This window comes from Plectropomus leopardus, chromosome 4, assembly GCF_026936395.1.
Source record: "Plectropomus leopardus strain MGB_pleo_1.0 chromosome 4, ASM2693639v1, whole genome shotgun sequence".
In the NCBI taxonomy this organism is placed as follows: Eukaryota; Metazoa; Chordata; class Actinopteri; order Perciformes; family Serranidae; genus Plectropomus; species Plectropomus leopardus.
The window spans coordinates 2589700-2606922 of NC_142179.1; the positions used below are offsets into that span (position 1 = coordinate 2589700).

Genomic DNA, 17223 nt, shown 5'->3' on the forward strand with positions numbered 1-17223 from the left:
GCTTAAATGCTCTTTATCTTTGGTGCTAATGCTGAAGCACACCTGGTGGATGCATGTTTCATTCCCGAGTAAGAGGATACTGACAGGATACTGTACATGCTGAATCTAAAACCTACACATTTTATGGCATGGCTGTCTATTTATAACATTGCACAGGGTACATGAGGTCAGGCAGAGAGTCTCCAGCCACATATTCTAGTTTTCTTCATATACACATACTGTAATGCATTATGTACTAAATGAGACTGACCTTTTTTAAGGATAACTTTAGTATTCTTCATCTTCTACCATGTTTTCCAAAATTTTTATGCCCAAGTGACTTAAAGGGAACAACATTTTTTAAATTTTTTTAAAACTGATTCATAAACAAGCTGCAATGTAACCACTCGGGTATTTAAGCACCATTAATTTACATCCACTAAAAGTGTTTGTTTTTGCCACTGACAGGCTCATATTGTTATTCAAAGTTTCTGAAAGCATCAAGGAAATGTCCTAAAACCCTAAAAAATCATAGAAATTTCCAAAAACCCTAAAACATCCTAAAATCCTAGAAATGTCCTAAAATCCAAGAAACATCTTAAAAATCTAAGAAATGTCCTTAACTCCTCTTAATGTCCTGGAAATATGCTTAAATCCTAGAAATATCCTAAAACCCTAAAAATATCCTAAAATCCTAGAAATGTCCTCAAATCTGAAAAATGTCCTAAAAATTTCAGAAATGCCCTAAAATCTGAGAATCATCTAAAAATCCTAGAAATGTCCTAAAATTAGACATGTCCTAAAAATCTTTGAAATGCTCTTAAATCAGAGAAATGACCTGAAATCCTGGAAACGTCCTAACATCCTAGAAACATGTTTGGCACTGCTGCAACTGGCCCCTGGCCTCCTGTCATTTTGCAAAATTGGGCCCCAAAGCCAGTTGAGTGTCCCCTGCAGTTATATGTGCAGTGACGGACTATCTTGTAGGCTTCAATACAATTTGTCTCCACTTTGTGAACTGTGCGTCCAAGATGCCAAACCAACCAGTGCGAGACACCACAGAGGTCTGAGTGGTTCCTGTGCAACACGCTGGTTTTGGCTGCACATGATTTAACAGTAAACAGAGCGCAGACACGCGGGGTGAAGGAACCGCGTGGCAGCGTGCAAATTAGAGGCTGCAGATGGAAGGTGCATATCTGTCTGCTGCTTTCTGCGGCATTTTAAGGGGAAAGTTTGTTTACAGAGTAAAAATAGTTGGTGGCTGATCGTCCATTAATCTTGAGCTCAGACTGCTTTACAGGCATTCTGGATATAGCTGCATTAAAGTTATAATTTTGTGTGTATTTTCAGCACAGTGTTCATTAAAATACCTACACACACACACACACACACACACACACACACTGCCACATCTGCACCAAATTCCCACCTCCTTACACTGCTCAGTACTTTGCCCTGTGGAAGCTCTGCAGGCCAAATTACAACTTCACTATATGACTGAATTACCTTAATGTTACATTTTAATATGGATAATGTCCTGAGTGTGTAAAGTTTGTAAAATATAAAACTTTACCTTGTGCTACAATGCAGTATATTAAACTAGTATGGAAGTAAAAAATAAAAAAATATAAATACATATCTTCTGTAAATTACAACTTGAATCTCATAATATTATGACTTTGTTTTCCAAATGTAAGCATTTTATTTTATTTTATTTTATTTTTAATTTATTTATTATATTTTATTTTATTTGACAAATTGTTTTTATTTATTTTTGACACAAATTATAGGTAAACATCAGGTTACAACAACAACAACAGCAACAAAACAGGACATAATAACAAATGAAATACATACTGAATAATGAATGAATGAATGAATAAATAAATAAATGAATGAATGAATAATAAATGTGTGCATCATGTGATACAGCCACACTATTATGACACACACACGCACACGCACACACACACACGCACACACGCACACACACACGCGCACACACACACACACACACACACACAAATGTACAATATACAAGAGACAATAGTTCAGGCAGTCAGAGCAACAATTTATATCTAAATATAAGAAAATAGTAAAATAGAGCACATCTTATAATAGTACATAAACGAATAAAAGACTTGACTGAATGTCACGAGTGGTACAGTAACAGATACAGAGAATAAAAAAAATCTGCACATTTTTTCACATGCCCCTTAAGTCCTTATTTATTTTATTTTGTTATATTTTAAATATGACCCTAATGCTTTTTCGTATATATAAGATACGAAGGAATAAAAAGCCAAGCCCTTCTGCAGTTTATAATTGTCTGTTGAACTGTGCACAATGTACGGAAGCAGATAAGGGCCATTTTTGATGGAAAAAATAATTTGGGCTAAATGACGAGAATAAAGTTGAAATTTCGAGAATAAAGTCAAAATTTCGAGAATAAAGTCAAAATTTCGAGAATAAAGTGGAAATACAATTTCGACTTTAATGTCGTCATTTTAACTTTAATCTCAAAATTACGTTTCGACTTTATTCTCGAAATTTCGACTTTTTCTTGAAATGTCGACTTTATTCTCGTCATTTTGACTTTAATCTCGATTTGCCCCAAATTATTTTCTCCATCAAAAATGGCCATCACATAATCCGCTTCCGTAGGGTACACAATGAATTTCTCAGAAAATTAATAAATATCTATGTTCATAAAAAAAAAAAAAAAAAAACTCTCTGCCGGAGCATCTTCTCATTTGACGATCTCTGTTTCGCAGTAGCAGTCGGTGGGCGCATGCGCAGCCGCATCCTCCGCTCCCCCTGCGCTGAGCGCTGACAGCAGGCTGACTGACCGGAGACCGGAGACCGTCGCCGCCGCCGCGGTTGTTGTTGTTGCTGCCGCTTCCGCCGCCGGCTTCCACTCCACGCCGTTTGTCCGGATACAAACTGACCCCCGAACTGGACTTAATTTCTGTCACCGGAAACAAAAACAACAGCTACAAAGTGTTTGTGAGGAGGTTTTTTCTTTTTCGGACACGCCGAGCTTCCTCCTCCTGCCGGTGCTGAGCGGATCCCGGTGAAGGTAAGTGTCCGCTCTCGGTGACAGTTGAGTGGGATGATTGGGCCGTGTTGTTGTCCCGGGTAACTTCAGCTCCGGCGTCTGCGTGTTAAATGTCTCAATTTACCGAAGTGTTTTTTAACGAGATTAACGGCAAGTTTTCCTCCGGCCGTCCGTTAACCGTCCAGCGCGCGTGCAGCTCTCTGCACGCTGACTTTGGTTTTTAACATTTAAAGAGAAAAAAAACAGAAAATACGGTTTTCCCCAGAGACACGAGCTGCTGTGGCAGGTAGCTCAGGTGAGTCCACCTGTCAGAAACATGAAGTTTCCATCATGTCACGTGAAGTGTTTGTTTGGAGTCGCTACAGGCGTCAAACGCCAGAAAAAAGTCCAAATATAGCGTTTTATCAGAAAACATTAGAGAAGCCAGTGTAAAGTAAGTCATTAAAAAATATTATATCGTCAAAAACTTTAACGATAAATAAGTTAAATAGATCATATGTTATCCAAAATCATGAAAAAAGTCAGTTTGTTGTCAAAAATTATTTTTAAAAAAGTCATAATAACGTATGCCGTCAAAAATAATTTAAAAAGTCATATTATGGTATGTCATTAAAAAACATGAAAAAAGTCATATTACAATATGTTGTCAAAAATGATTGTAAAAAAGTTGTAATATAGTGTTTTGTCAAAAATAATTTTAAAAAAAAGAAAAAACTCAGTATACTATGTCATCAAAAAACATGAAAAATGTCATTGTACACTGTTTTAAAAATCATAGAAAAAGGTTTAGTGTGGTATGTAGTCAAAAATCGTGGAAAAGTCAGATTATAGTATGTAAAAAATATTTTAAAAACATTGAAAAACTCACAGAATAGAATCTCCAGCCCCAAAACCAAAAAAGTCATAGTATAATATGCCATCAAAAATCACAAAAAAGTCATAGTATGTACAAAAAAAAGACACCATAAAAAAGCCGTAGTGTAGTATGCTGTAGGCCTACTGATGCATCTGCTAACTGAATCATTTATCACATTTAGCTCAGAGGATCCCACTAATCAATATTTTGCAGGTTTTAACCCTCCAGGGCTGAGCAGACTTTCAGTTTGGTGCATGAGGAGGGAGAAAATAACCTGATATTCATATGTACCAATACAGTTAGGGGTGTCTCGGGAAGAAAAAAAGCAGTGGAAGAACTTTTTTCTTTGCATTTTTTATTGGCTTTGGGGAAATAATAACAAAAAAAATGTATTTAAATATTTACTTTTTAATGGACCCCATATTTTTATTTATTTAAAAAATGGCTTCTGATAATGATGATAATAATAATATTAATAATAATAATAATAATAATAATAATAATGTAGATGGGAACCAGTGATGTTCTGTATATGGGAACCAGTGATGTTCTGTAGATGGGAACCAGTGATGTTCTGTAGATGGGAACCAGTGATGTTCTGTAGATGGGAACCAGTGATGTTCTGTAGATGGGAACCAGTGATGTTCTGGCAGTTTGAATCAGCCGCTGTAGAGCTTCCTGTCCTGGGCCGAGCACGAACCATGCCAGCTGGTGATGTTTCCAGTATGTTTTCTATTGTTCCTCCGTAGAAGTTGACCAGGATCTTGCTCTGGAATTCAGCCTTCCTGAGTTTCCGCAGGACGTAGAGCCTTTTCTGTGCTTTTTTAACCTGGGTGGCGATGTGTGATAAAGAAAGGTTCTCAGTGATAGTAATTCAAAGGAACCTGTAGCTGTTCACCTGCTCCACCTCAGCTCCGCTGATGAAGACAGGGGTGTGTGTCTTTGCCTTCTTCTTTCTAAAATCAACAATCAGCTCCTTGGTTTTACTGACGTTGAGCAGTAGGTTGTTTTCTGTGCACCTCTCTGACAGATTGTTGATTTCCTCTTCGTATGAACTCTCATCATAATTTGTAATACGGCCGATGATGACGGTGTCGTCGTCCTGATGTCTGAGTGCAGTCATCGGTGTACAGTGTGAACAGGAGGGGGCCGAGCACACAGCCCTGGGGGGCTCCGGTGTTGTGCATAAATGTAGAGGAGGTGTAACAATCCAAACTCTCTGCTCCGCTCTCATTCTCCGCCGGTGTCTCCGCCGGTGTCTCCGCCGGTGTCTCCAAATGAATATTGAAGCATTTTCATGAGTTCATCGTTGAGTGAAAGTGGATGTTTGTGCCAAAGTTTATGAAATATCCTCAAGAGGTTCTTGAGGTAATCACATTTACAAGAAAGAGACAGAGTAGGTCACAGTGACCTTGACCTTTGACCAATGACTACCAAAATCTAATGACTTCAGCATTGAGTCCAAGTGGACGTTTGTGCCAAATTTGAAGAAACCCCCTTGAGATGTTCTTGAGATATCACGTTCAAGAGAATGAGAAAGAACTTTGACCTTTACCTTTGACCTATTGAACCAGTTTCTTACGAGTTTATCGTTGAGTCTTGACCTTTGACATATTAAACCAATTTCTTAAGTATTGCCATTGAGTCAAAGTGGATGTTTGTGCCAAATTTGAAGAAAATCCTTAAGGTGTTCTTGAGATATTGTGTTTACAAGAACGGGATGTACGTACGTCAACCCATAAACATAATGCCCCTGGCCTCGGTTATCGGCGGCTCAGAGGCGTAAAAATACCGTATATTGTCAGTTAATAGGTGTGGCAGGACATTTTGTATATAAACATATTGATCTGGTTACCATGGAGACCTTAAATTCCCCATGATCCTTTAAATGAGTTTCTTAGAGGCTCTGGATGCTGAAAAGAGGCAAAAAATACAGAGAAACTCAGAATCCGTGTTTTCCATCATGAAAATTAAAGAGCATCAACAGGGAATCTCAAACACTCTGAGATATTCACTTAGAGGAAATCACTTTGCCACGAACACGCTGTGTGATACTGCTGACAGGGCGGATCAAAAGGACGCCATCACAGCCGTCACCGCACGGACTGCAGAGCCTTAAGTGATCCACAGCAGCTGGAGGCTGATTATAAAAACTGTGTGATGCTGCTCCAGAGCGCCTCGTCACAGCGGACATGTGGGAGATTTTCTTGGAAAATCGATAAGATATTTGGTTAAAAAAAAGTCAGAAAATGACAACAAAAAATGCTCATCACAGTCTTAAAATGTCTTGTTTGTGCAGCCGACAGTCAAAAACCCAAAGTCGTCTGTTTGACAATTGTAGAAGACAAAGGGAACCAGAAATATTTATATGTAAGAAGCTGGATTTTTTTTTATTAAAAAAAAGACTCAAACATGATTAATTGATGATCAAGACTACCAATGATAATGCCAAAATTTTTCTGGTATAATTGGTAAATAGATCAATCGCTGCAGCTCTAGTTTGGTAAATTTTGGCATTGAATTAAACAATTTTTGAAATATTTTTCAATAAAAAATAAAATGTCAGTGTCAACTGGCACCAGAGAAAAGTGATTTATTTAATATTTTATTTATTATTGTCTGAACATAAATGTGTGGATCCATCAAGCAGGTGTTCAAAAAAGTTACCTTAAACTAATGTTGCAAAATTGTTATTTGGGCTGACAAGGATCCAAGAAGCATCAATATATTATGAGATATTATTATCCTTATATACTTTATATTGATTGATAATCTATGTTGTTGGCAAACAGCAGCCTTAAGGCAAAAATCTGGCCTTCCTCCAAAAAAAAAGTGCTTGTTTTTTCAATTTTTAAACTTTTTCGTAAATCTAGAGTTGGAGCAATTAAGCTGATTTAACTCCACTATGAAAAATGGCCGTACATTTAAATTTAGTCTAATCGATACTGCGGAGAGAGGAATGAAAACCGATACTGAGCCTCAGTCTTTGCCAGATATAGATCATATTATGGTGATGAAATTAAGTTTTCATCCTTCACCTGTCGTTTGTTTCCACCCCTCGCAGCTGGCGAACATCTGTCGCCCTGCGATTTGAAGTGATTAATCGCTCATTAAAATACCCAGCGAGTCATTTTCTGTCAGTTGAAGAATAGATCAATCAGCTAATTGTTCCAGTGCCACCGCTGGACGCTACATTTTTAAGTGTCATATTTTCCTCTGCTAGAAACAACAACAGCCATGATATTTCACGTTTTTTTTTCCTGTACTCATTAGAGCTTCACCCAAAACATTCATAATTAAATTCAGTGTTTGAAGCTCTCCAGAATCTAAGTGTTAAAGACTGAATCATGATAGAGCCAGACAGGATAACAGCGGGCAGCCCAAAAACCTTTTCCTCGTCTTGACTTAAAATGACCATAAACCCAACTGGAAACAAAAAAAAATCCTTTTCAACTCATCCGTCTTAATTCTTACCTGTAAAAAATGACAATCATTTAAGCAAACTTTACTGAAACTGACACAGAAGATCAGAACATATCCAAATTAAATTAATCTGTCGTGCTGAATCACTGGTAATAGTGTCTAAATTGGAGCAAAAAAAGTTAATAATTTAAAATTTGTTGAAATGAGGCAGAACGGGACTCCGTGTTCAACACTGTATCCAGTTCTCTAAATACATCTATGATCAGAGGGTGGGCAGTAGGCGCCGCGTTTCCACGTTAACACAGCTGGCCAAATGTCATTAAAGCCAACGGAAAATAATCAAAAAGACAAGAAGTTTACACCCAAACAAATCAAAATTTCACCACCTTTATATGGATAGCGCCTTGAAATGCAATGCTAAAGCTCACCAAAACAATGAGGCCCTATTATTTTTTGTTTAAATTATTTTCTCCTATATTTGTTTTCTCAACAAATACATCATGCAAATGTTATTATCTTAAGCCTATGGCATTTTATGTTGTATAATTTAGCCTAGCATTTAGCTGAGATTTTCAGCAGCTATTTAATAGCTTTTACTGTGAAGACGGCAAAGCTGGAAACATTGAGTTTTCATCTTCAGTGACGCAACACAAATGCATATTTATAGAACAAAAATGCATAGTGATACAGGAGCAAGTAAATATCTGTCATTTTGAAAAAGCATAGACGTGAATCGAGATTGTGAGATTTTTCCCATAAATCCTGCAGCTCTTTTTTCACGTACTTTCTTTTCAGTTTTTGTTTTTTTAATTTAATTTTTATTTCTCATCATGTTTTTTATTTTATTTCATGTAATTTTTTTTCAGTTGTTTTGTTTTGTTTTGTTTTGTTTTGTTTTGTTTTGTTTATAAGCGGTCATTTGCTGCCAAAATCAAAAGCAGTGAAAACTGACACCCCTAATGTGGACACTGCAGAGGCGCAACACACCTCTGTTTTTTTCTAAATAAGAAGCAACATCACAGGACACAATATGTAAAAAAAATAATTAAAAATGATGCACAGGAGAATCCTTTGTCATATTAATTACCTGCCAAATTTTGAGAAAGAAAACTTAAAGGAAAGAAGCACAATGAAAAAGTCTTGTCTGAAAAGCTGCTGGCAGCTCAAGTTTTGCTCCGAGTGTTTCAGGTTGATCAGCAGACTGCACCTCTGCAGAGCTGTAGCTTTCACTGATCAGACCTTTCTGTGTGTGTGTGTGTGTGTGTGTGTGTGTGTGTGTGTGTGTGTGTGTGTGTGTGTGCGCGCTGAGGATTTACTGTTAAGAAAACATTTGTGTATTCCTGACGCACAGGGCCGGACAGCTCTAATTGAAAGCAAAATGTCACACAAACACACTTGATCCTCATTTACAAGAGAAGCTCCTGCATCCTCGTCAACGCTTTTAGCTGCAGTCGGTGCCGAGGCGGCCGCGCACCAACATCAGCTTCAAGTTACCGTGTCTATTTACATTCCTGGGGCCTGCAGGAGCCGGCCGCCCCGGCTGAAACCTGCACCGGTGACGTACGGTGGGGTGTTTATCAGGCTCAGGCAACAACATAAGCAGCATAAATGGTCAACAAGGACACAGCTGAAATACTGTCGCTGTGGGCGTCTTTCAGGAGCAGGTGAGGGAGGGAGGGAGGGTGTAAATCAGTGGTTCCCAATTGGTGGGTCGCAGTCCAAAAGTGGGTTGTGGGTCCACTCTGAATGGGCTGCAAGTGACTCATCAAGTTTGCCAAAAAACCTTCTTTTTGGCCCCTTTCCAAAGCTACAAATACTTTTCCTTGAGTGTTCATCACACACGATGTGTTCAACCGCCATCAGAAATTTGAAAATCCAACCATGATCTGATGATGTTTTTAAAATGGTGTCATTTTTCCAATTTTTATTTTGGGGGATTTGCAATCTTGAAGGAATGTTCACTTTCAATTCCAAAATTCTTTAGAGGAAAAAAATAGAATAATAAAACTGCGACAAAGTAATAATAAAAAAAAAACATGCAAAAATTTGTAATGGAAAAAAACACCAAAAAGTCTTCAAAGAAAAAGAAATCTCCACAGTTTTTTAGAGGAAAAAAATTGCAAAAAGGAAATTTAGAAAAAAAAAAATCCCCCCAAAATTTGTGAAAAACAAAAACCAAAAAGTTTTAAAGAAAAACAAATGCCTAAAGTTTTTAAAATTCCCCAAAATTATAAAGGAAAGACATGTTTTTCTGTTTTTTTTCCTACAGAGGTCCAGGCTTAGCCTCAAATCCTTAAATCCTAAAATGCCCCTGGTTTTAACTAATTGCACCCTATTTTTGCAATATGTTTTATTTTATTTAAGCCCACATGTTATTTACATTTGTCAAATGAAATGTAATATTTGGTCATATCTCTTACATGTGGACCTTGAACTAATGACTAAGGAGAAATCTGGACTAGTGACGGACCGGTGGGGAAACATTAGTCTTGATGAAACATAATGAGACTTCAGCAGGGCGTATTGTTATGTTGTAGGATAGTTTCTTGTCTATTTGCCAACCAGCCATCTCCAACAGGCTGTGAAACCTGAACAGGAGTCTGTAACTGCTGCGTCCTCAGAGTTGCTCTCGTTTAATCCTCATTTAACGAAGTGTAAACATTCAGAAACATCAGAACTCGGACTCATTTCCACATAGTGATTGCGGTTGCCGTTTACTTCCAGGGCTGATAAAATATCTTGTTTCCAGGCTGAGTCAGTGCCCACATCTCTGATTCACTGAGTGAGTCCAAACTATGAAATCTATGAAAAATAGCAGCAGAAAAAGTGGCTCCAAAAAATGGCAGCGAGTGTGGACGAGACTGACGCAGCTGTACAAGCTGTTAGGAGTCGACTTACAGAGACAGCAGCCCTTCACAGTTACAGCTAACAGGTTCAGTGACGACTGCCGAAATGAACTGACAGCCATCGCTGACTGCTGATTGGTGTGAGCAAAATAAAGCAAGAAACAAACAAAAACAATTAATGTGAGCACACTGTTCGGCTGCATGACTGAAGTCACATTAACTTATTTTCCTGTTTTTCTACCAAAACTTTTTTTTTTTTTTAATGCCAGAGCAAAGGATAAAAGTTCGAGGTCGAGTGTGTAGGATTCAGGAGATGGAATATAAAAAAGCAATTCTGATTTCTTTAGTGTCAAATCAGCGTGAAAAAAGAATTGTTTTGTTTTTGTTACCTCAGAACGAACCGCTAATATCTACATAGGGAGCGGTCCTCATGTACAGAGATCGCCGTGTTGCAACGGCATGTTTCTACAGTAGCCCAGAACGGACAAAACACAACAAACAAGAGAAAATCTGCTGTCACTTGTGTACCAAAGTCCATTCAGAAGATGACTTATTTTACATGGTACTTTTGACTAACTTAGACTTTAAAAGCTTCATATAAGTTACTCTTACTAGTTATTCTAGTAAGAGTATTCTATGTCTGTGTACACGAAGGATGAATTTGCCAAAAGCATAAATCATCAAAGAAAACAAATTATCACTGCAGATTTATAGTCTTTTTGTTAGTTTGTTTATCTGTGGTCAAGCTTCACTTAGATGCCCCTGATGTCTTTAAGTCTTTCGGCAGAGTAACCCAAAATGTACAGAGCTGTAGAGAAACCCGAGCAAACTGTCAGGATTTCTTTAACAAGAAAAAAAGGAAACTATGTAACCAAGAAATGGCCCAAACATTAGCAAGATATAAGTCAAATTTACAAGAAAATTACCTGAAAAAAAGAAAAGTAAGCAAGAAAGCAAGTTAATTAGTTATTTAGAAAATTATTATTAATTTATTTTGAAAATTACAAATAAAATAGGCGAACAAAATAAAAATGTGAGCAAGAAAAACAACTCCAAAATGCCCATCGGACATAAGAAAGGACAAAAGAAAAGTAAAAAACAAAAACAAGACAACAACAGGAAAATGACCTCAAGAAAGTGATCAAATATATTTTTCTCAGTAACATTATTTTAAATAATTATAAGAATTTTAAATGTAGTTTTCTGAACATTTCCCTATAGTTTTTTTAAAAAATAAATAATATTCAATAATACCTCCACCACCCCCTTATTGACCAATTCTGTGTCACCTTGAAGTCATTTTTTTGCAGTTTGCAGGGCATTTCTTGCCAAGTTGCTTGTTTGTCATGTTGTTTAAAAACAACAACAAAACACAATTTTCTAGGATTTTAAATGCTTGTGAAATGCATCTGATCACAGCACAATTTGATCCAGGTGTTAAAGGGTTAAAGCAAAGTTAATGAATAAAACACACACACAAAACAAAATACATTTGGCGAACATTTTTATGTGAACAGAGTTTTTTTTCTGTTTCTGTAGTCAGCAGCATTAGCAGTTGACCTCACAACTGCTCAGTGTCGACCCAACATAACATTGCACCCACATTAATTATGAATTGATATTAATATTTCGTGATGGCTACATCAGCATATTGTTTACTCGTGCTGCTGCCAACACTGAGCATCAGGCTGCGTTTGGCTCTGCTGCAGCGGCTGCGTCTCCTCGCTGTAACTCAGCGGGTCTGTTGAGGTGAAACAGTGAAACCTGAGCGCAGAGGCTCCTGCTGCCATCAGCTCCATCTTCTCTTATTTCAGCGTCGCCCCCCCCGTCTCACCCACCCAGAGAGCGTGGAGAGCTCGACTCATCCTGCGCTATAAACCTCAGAAAGTCGCCTCATTTCGGAGCCGTGCTGCAGACGTGAAAGAGGGAATCAGATCTGAACCAGCCGTCTTTCTGACTTTGCCCTGTTGAAATAAATACCTCATCATCCGGCACACGGTGCGTTTTTTTTCTGAGAGTCCCCGAGGACGTCTCTTCTCCTGAGCTGTTTGATGTGCTCTGAAAACAGAAACCCCGCAGCACTCTGGATGTTTGAATTGTTGTAGCTGCCAGTCGGCTGCTCCTGCCAGCACTGGGACTTGCCCCCCCCCAAAAACCCCTCCTGGACCTCCATCACAGGGCCATCAGCTAGCACGCCACATTTACCTTTTAAAACAAGTGGAGGCATCACAGAACATGCCGAAATTTCTGCTGAAGCTTTCCCTCCTGCACTGTTTTATTAAAATCAGAAAGAAAATCTTTTTTTGATGTTGTGCAAATCAGCGGAGTTAGTTGAAAGGATGTTTACTGAATTAATTAGCAGACTGAATCTTGCAGAAAGAGGTAACGAGTTGTTTCAGACGCTGAGCTCACGCCTGAGTGAAAGAATAGTGTTGATGTTGAGAATTTGTGTAGGGATGCACTGACTGGGCATCGGCAGTATGAAATATTTCATACTTTTATACCTTCTTGCACTTTCTGCAGGATTTATGGTAGAGGTCGACTGATATTGGCTTTTCAGGGCCGATAGTGATTATTAGTAGACAGATCGGCCTGGCTGATTATCAGGGCCGATATTTGGCATTTTGCCAGATAAAGGTGGACAACATGCCTCTACTTACCTCCAGGATACTAAAGGAAAGACTCAAGTGCAGTATGGGAGTATTCAAGTATTATTAAGTATTATTTTGAATTCTGCCCTTTGGGAAATCTTTGGGAAAATGGCATTTTTAAACATCAGTTATGGAAAAAATAAATATCTGTAAAAACAAATGATCAACATCTCTGTTCTGTCTACATGAAGTCTGCAAATTCTCAGAATTTTGTCTTGATAAGTGAGTTTTTGACAGCAGTTTGAAATCTGCCTTTCCATGCACAGACAGCTGATATCCTGCCCCCTGGTGGTCGACTCAGTCATAGTGTGAAGCCATCTCCGGTTACAAACAAAAACTGACATATTATTTTTGTAAAAAGTGGATAAGCAAACAGCTGATTATCTGAGCAACCAGCACTACCCGAGCAACATCATCATCAATTTGGCGTCTCTGTTTGTTTGTGTACACCTGATAAATATCAGCCCAATATTATCTCTCTAACGGTGCTGTTTCTGGTCTCCACCAACACCTGAAGGAAATATAGTTGTGTGCTAAATGCTCATGGAGCTGCAGAGTTTCTGAAAATTCTCAGTGACTCAATCATGAGCAACATCTTTCACATTTCACATTGATTTATTTGTAATATAAAAATATTGATCCGTAGAGTCAGCAGCAGCAACAGATGAAGAAGTCACAGAGGTAGTTTCTACACTCCTAATGCTCTGTTTTAATAATAAATGAAGAAGTCCATTCAGCAGCTCAGGTCATCTCTTTATAACTCCCTATGTGCTGACTTTGCACCCACGCAAAGATGTAGTCTTTTCAGTCTGAGCGATTGAAAGTTTGTGTGCTGCTTTCTGATCAGTTTAGTGAGTCGAGGAACAAGTCAGTCAAGTCGAGGCCGGATCAGGTCTCTCTGTGATGGGTTTAAAGTCCAATAAGGTATTCAAACTGGTTAAAATAGACAAATGGCAACAACAATCAGATGGAAGTTTTTTGGTTATGTATCACTACTGGAACAGTCTGAACACCTGCTGAGAACCTGCAGGCGGGAAGATGAAATGTTGTAATTTTATCTCAGACTGTGATAGAAAGAGAGGAATATTTTAATGACTCCCTGCAAGCGGTAACTGTTACCAGAGGCATTATGTTTTCTGATATCTCAGAAATGCTTTGAGGGATTTTTTTCAAATGTGGCACAAATGTTCACTTGAACTAAATGATGAACTGATTAATTTTGGTGGTCAAAGGTCAAGGTCACTGTGACCTCATCTGTCTCATTCTTGTAGTGTAATATCTTAAGAACGCCATGAGGGAATTTCTTCATACTTGGGAAAAACACCCACTTGTATTCTCCAATGAACTGAATAGAATTTGGTGGTCAAAGGTCAAGATCAGTTTGTGTGTCCGTTTTCCCGCAATCCTACGTTTTCATTGACCCATTAATGCAGCACAGGCGTACTTCCTTTTTTCCTTTGCAGCAGTTTAAGGAATTTGTGTCACACCGTTGATAATTGATCACTTGATCCAGTTAGAGCTGATCAGATCAGATCAGATTGATGGTTGAGAGGAGCAGCTGTTGCAGAGTGAGTGAAAGCAAACTTTTAGACACAGCGCAATAAACACTTAAGATTTATTTTCACTGCGTCTGGCATTCTGCCGCTCCGTCTGTGGCCAGAGTGTGCTCTGTGCTCCAAGAGTGTGGTGTAAAGAATAACTGAGTAGTATATATAGTGCTCCTAAATTTAGTTGACGCATTGCAGTCTGACCAACATATTTTCACTCCGAGCTCATCACATGGTGATGTTCGGTCACATCAACCTATGACGTTTTAGGTATCCTTGCCACATCAAGCTATGATGTGCTGGGATGCTGCTAAAGAAAAGCACGTGGTGAGATGACGCAGTCCGTTCCCTCGATGTCAACAAATGCGCGTGGTGGGATGAAGCGACATTGTCCCTATGCTCACACAACAGTGCAGACTGCACCGATGGTTGGGATTAGGCACCAAAGTGATGGACGGTTAGGTTTGTTTTTTTTGGTAAAGATTATATTTTGGGTTATTTTGCCTTTATTTGATGACAGGACAGCTTAAGCATGGGGGGGGGGCATGCAGCAAAGGGCATTAATTTCGGACCTTGCTGACAGTATTTACAGTAATTTTAAGCACAATATTCACACATAGTTAACATAAAAAATAAAATTTGAATGGTATAATGGTCGGGAATTTTTATGTGACTATCATGACAACCGGTAACCGTTACATCATGATTATGAGGGCAACCCTGCAGGAACAAAGGGGGGAGATATTTGGTCACTTACTGAATTGGTGACACTTATATTGGGTGTCCACCTTAAAACTGAATGTAGACACTTTCTGCGTGTGAAGCGTTCATGTTTTTACAGACATGTATGTAAACTGTAAGTGGCTACTTGTTTGGTGCACGGAGCGATACAGCTGTGAGGTGTTCACTCTCGTTATTTCTGCGTCCTTAGTGTGTTTTTGAGTTTGAGGTTGCAGTCTCGCCCAGAGGCAGTACGTCTCACGTTAAACCTGCGAGCACAGTTTGCCGTGTTTATCCTGCAGGCCGTTTTCTTCAGCCTTATCCTCGGGACGAACAGGCCCACCTGATTGTTGTCAGCCCAGAAAAACAAATCCCCGCACCAGGCCCCGTCTCTCCCCTTAAGATCTCCCTCGCATATCTTTCAGCGCCGCTCGGCTCGAGGAGGATGAGTGCCGCTTGTTTGAGGCTCGCCGAAAAAGACCCACAGAGAGGCAGAGCACTTTGCCAGCAGATTCTCAGGGATTGAAATATTCACACAGGCGTTCCTACTCTGGTAGCATTCAGCCGGCTCCCTCAGGTGAAGGACAGCTCGTTCTGCCACAGAAGTCTGGAGAAGCATAAAGAGTGGATTTCAGGGTTGGACTAATATATTGAGTCAAATTTGGCTTTTTGTTCAGTCTCATGTCTTCTGCTGCTAATACTCCCTGAACATGATGACATTCATTTTATTCTATATAATTTTATGTGATTATGTGAATTCACAACAAAATGCATTGTCATTTATTTACTGATTTAAAGAGGGAAACGTGTCAGAGTTTTCCTTACTGCTGGCTGCAGGGTCACTCTGCTTTAACCCTTTAATGCCTGGAGCGACATCACTTGCGACTCATGCTGCTTTCATATGACTTTCACAAGTTATTCAACCTTTGAACCCAGAAAAGGGTTTTTACTAAAAGCCCCTTTTGGTTTTTTAACCTTTCTTGCAAAATTCTGTTTGTTATTATCTACTTGTTTTATCAAATCTGTGTGCTAGTAAAATAAATTAAATTAAACATTAGATTATATATGAGAAGATTTAGAAAATTGTTTATAAAAAGCTAGGGAAAAAAAGTTGAGCAAGGTTTTTACTATAAGCCCCTCCGGGTTTCTTAACCTCACCTGCAACATTTTAATTGAATTTAATTTAATGTGATATCTCGCAAAAACATGGGAAAAAATCAATGAGCAACTTGGTAGGAAATGTTCCACAAATTACAAGACATAAGAAAATGTAGAAAATTATTTCTAAAAAGCTAGGGAAAAAAGTCAAGTAAGGTTTTAACTATAAACCCCTCCGGGTTTCTTAACCTTTCCTGCAGAATTGTGATTGTTATTATCTACTTGTTTTTATCAAATTGTGTGTGCTAATGAATTAAATTAAATTAAATTATGGAAATCGCTGTGATTTCTTGCAAAAACATGGGGGAAAAAATCAATGAGCATCTTGGTAAGAAAGGTTCCACAAATTGTAAGAAATTAGAAAATTTAGAAGAAAAACAGTCTAGCAAAAAAAGAAAGAAGTTAGGGAAAACCTATATTTATAATTATCATAATTGCATATTTAAATTGTGTTATAAAGTTAAAATAATTTGTAAGCACTGTTTCTATTTTATTACCTCCCTTTTTCCAACTTTTTTTGTACTCATTTTAAGATAATTTTCTACTGTTCAGTCACATTTTGGACCATGGAGCGCCAGTGCGACTTGAACTGGAAAGCTGTCAGTTTGTTGTCCGCTTACAGTGAGTGAATCCTAATGCGGTATCTGTTTAACTGTCTGCTAATGTCCAACTGTTGACTGCAAACTTCAAGTCCACAATAAAAACATCGACACTTCAGCCTGAGACGAGCCGGGTCCTTTAAAATAAAAGCTGATTTATTTAAGTATAACAGTACTCTTTGAATTTCATTGTAAAAGTTCTGTATTTAACTTCCTTATAACCATATTTGATTAAACGCTATTATAACAGTAGTGTATGCAACTTTATTATTAAACTATTAACCTAAAGATATTGCGATATAGATTGTGTATCGTGATATAGCCTTAAAATATCGCAATATTATTTTAAAGTCATATCGCTCAGCCCTAAGTTTACATCTGGTGAA

General features: G+C 38.3%; 1 protein-coding gene across 2 annotated transcripts in view; it reads left to right on the forward strand.

Moving 5' to 3' along the window:
• Positions 1 to 2744: 2744 nt before the first annotated feature.
• LOC121944723 (spermatid perinuclear RNA-binding protein-like) overlaps positions 2745 to 17223 on the forward strand; it is a 141576-nt gene continuing 127097 nt past the window's right edge. Inside the window, exon 1 of one of the 2 annotated variants that reach the window (XM_088076304.1) lies at positions 2745 to 3058. The gene's annotated coding sequence lies outside the window, so the exon portion shown is untranslated. The remainder of the gene's footprint in view (positions 3059 to 17223) is intronic. The other variant, XM_088076303.1, reaches the window with a different exon arrangement.